This window comes from Galeopterus variegatus, unplaced genomic scaffold (genome assembly GCF_000696425.1).
Source record: "Galeopterus variegatus unplaced genomic scaffold, G_variegatus-3.0.2 Scaffold9863, whole genome shotgun sequence".
Taxonomy (NCBI): Eukaryota; Metazoa; Chordata; class Mammalia; order Dermoptera; family Cynocephalidae; genus Galeopterus; species Galeopterus variegatus.
Genome location: NW_007735974.1, coordinates 63,490 through 66,932, shown reverse-complemented (window position 1 = coordinate 66,932; position 3,443 = coordinate 63,490).

Sequence of the window (3,443 nt, the reverse complement as noted above, 5' to 3'; positions counted from 1 at the left end):
CATTTCGGGTATCTCTTTTTGGGTGTTCGTTCATTTTGGCAGGGATTTTCTCTCGATTTTTGGACCTCCGATTCAATTCTCCTAAGGAGTGTTTTCTGCCCTTCACTATCAGGGTGTTTTCACACTCTGTGAACATTAGATGGGGCTATCGAGCCTTTCAAAGCGTTCCAGCAGTATGTGTAATTGTTCTTTCTTTCTTTTTTATTTCTGAGATTCCGCCTCCTTTTGCCGGGCCCCTCCCCACTCTGTGTGCTCAGGACAGGGCTGAGGCGTGTCTTCTACAAACCTTGACTTTCAGTTGAGTCATCAAAGTTGTGCCCTGCCCCGCCCTGCCCAGCAGGTGTCCTGACTCTCCGACTGCCGGGAGTGAACTAGGGGATCTTAACCCTTGACTTGGTGTTGTCAGCACCATGCTCAACCATTGAGCTAACCAGCCATCCCTATATAGAATCTGAACCCATGGCCTTGTTATTAGCACCGCACTCTCCCGAATGAGCCATGGGCCAGCCCCAACTGTTAATTATTTCTATTTCCCTTCTGGCCTCTAAGTTCCTGGAAGACAAAAATAAGTCTTACAGGGGCCAGCCTGTGGCTCACTTGGGAGAGTGTGGTGCTGGTAACAACAAGGCCAAGGGTTCGGATCCCATATAGGGATGGCCAGTTCGCTCACTTCGGAGAGCATGGTGCTGACAACACTAAGTCAAGGGTTAAGATCCCCTTACCAGTCATCTTTAAAAAAATAATAATAATAAGTCTTACAAATAGGCCCAACAGCACCTGGTGCTACCCACTTATTAGTGGCTTGGTTTTGAATGGAATAATTACATTAGTGGCTTTCTTTTAGATAACTTTGGCAAAAGGTTTTCTCTCACAGAGGAACTGAGTTCTTTCCCAGCCAGTATCGAAAGTTCTCATTGGTTCAACAGTCAAGTAAGCAGCAGGAATCAGAGAGGGTGGTGGTAGAGAACGAAGGGCTACTTTGCTTGTTATTTGGAAGCAGGTAATTTGGTACAGAGCTATCAGTCTAACTTACTCCATAAAACTTAACTAAGTACCTCACTTTATTGATATTATGCCCAGAAAATACTACCAGCTAGAGCTAAGGCCTGCTGCTGGTATCTGATACTCTCCTCTGACTCTAGACAGATTAATGATATCATGGCATTCCCTGGAGATGTTCTGATATGCTCCTCAGAAACCAGAGCCAAGACAAAAAAAAAAAGAAGAAGAAACCAGAGCCAAGTCCACCCCTTCAAACAAGCTTCCCCAAATCCCAGTCCCAGACATCACGTCTTGTGATTCACAAGCCTCACTCACAGCCTAGAACCAGACCTAAGGTTTTCAGAGGATCAACCACTGATAAACATCCAGATCTAGGCCATAAATGTGTTCAGAATATTTCAGGGGAAAACAAACATGCATTTCTCCTGACAAGTGTACAAAAGCAGCTCTGAAAATGTTCCCATAGTACACAGGCCTCCTCCCCTAAATTTCACAGGGCTAGGTACTCCATTGACTTCTCCCTCCCAGGCCCCAGCGTGTAGTGTGTATATATATACATATATACAATGTATAGCCTCAGCTGAGTCATCCATAGAGCAAGTTACCCCAGGAACCCTGTGCCACCAGGGAAACCAGAGGGCTTGGATCCCTATAAAAGACTGAAATCCTACAGCATTTGGCTCCTTGCTACAGCAGCAAAGACTTCAGCTGTGACCAGCAATACCTCTGGCAGGTCAATGAGAAACCTTAGGCCTTGGCTAGGAAGGTCATGAAAGAGCCCTGAAAACTAACAGTTCTGGCAAGTACTAGGAGGCCTGCTGGTGACTCTTAAGCAAATGCTTGTAAAGATTTGCACTCAAAAATACATATTTTTCTATTATCTCACCAGAACCATGTGAGAGAGGACAGTTATTACCCCTAAAAGTCTATAACTGAGGAAATGGAAAAATAGGAGATAGGAAGTGATTTGCTCAAGTTCTCTCAGATTTTAAGGTTGAGCTCATGCAAGGGCTCAGTTCTTTCTATTTCTAATTCAACCCTAAATTTTGTTAGTGATAGCAGTAAACTGATACAAAAGACAATGGATACTGTGAATTGGCTCTGCAAATACCAATCTGGAGACAACATTTCCCACCAACTGTACTTCAGGAAACAAAGACTCACAGGTGAGAAACACTGAAGTTTCTATGCCACCCTCTTCCCACTTCTGACTTGGGAAGTGTCAGAATAAAGTAGCACATACTGGGTGGCTTAAACAACAGAAATTTATTTTCTTACAATGCTGGAGGCTAGAAGTCCGAGATCAAGATGTCAGCATGGTTGGTTTCTTCTAACGTCTCTCCCCTGGCTTGTAGGCGGCCATCTTCTCTCTGTCTGCATATGGTCTTTCCTCTATATGTATGTCTTACAAGGACACCAACCATATTGGATTAGGGCCCATCCATATGACCACAGTTTAAATTAATTACGTTTTGAAGGCCCTATCACATTCGGAGATACTAGGGGTTAGAACAACTCCATATGGTGGAGGTGAGAGTGGGGGGTGCATAGCAGGCACAATTCCGCCCAATAGGAAAAGGTGAAATTAGGGTCTCAGTGATATTGGGAATTTAAAAGGCAGGGGAAGAAAGGAGGCAATTCAGAAGTAGATACCCGGTACTCTAGTGTTTTCCTTTCCTTTGTAAGGAGACTTTAGAATGAAGTGGAAGGAGCATCCCAGCTGGTGGCTTGGAAAAAGAGAAATAAGCCAGTCTCAGCTTTCTACCCTACACTGGACTGCTGCCTAACAGATATGGAGAACAAGAGCAGGAGAACCATGTGATTCCTTTCTGGCAATTCTGCTCTGGTTCAGTGTGGACGGATGCAGGAGAGGTGAAGGGACTTTGGTCATGTTTAAAATAAGATTTAAGGCTTAATTCCTAAAGAAATCACTATTGGCATCCCCTCAGTTTCATCTTTTGAATTTCCTTCTACCTAAAACTTTTGTTTTTACCTATACAGTTGAGTTCCCAGGAGTAAGCTAGATTTGCATATTAGAAGAACAGAAAAGAAGAGACTGAAACTACCAGGATGCAGCTAGAACCGGCAGCTCAAGAGCATACATTCATTACTGACCAACTGGGCAAACTATTTCCACACCCTATAAAAAACATCTTCTCCTTATTGCTTCAGAGGCCCAGCAGGTGTTACCAGTTTCCCCAGAGATAGGCAAGAGAAGAAAGAAAAGTTGCAAGTTAGGGCACAATTAAGGCAGAACGTGCCAAATACGAGAGAGGTCAGAAGAAATTAAAAACAAACAAGGCTGGGAGGAAATATCTGCAAATAGTACAGAAAAGGGACTTCTATCCAAAATATACAAAGAACTCTACAACTCAACAACAAAAAGACAAATAACTCAATTTTTTTTTTTTTTTTTTTTTTTTTCTTTTGTCTTTTTCCGT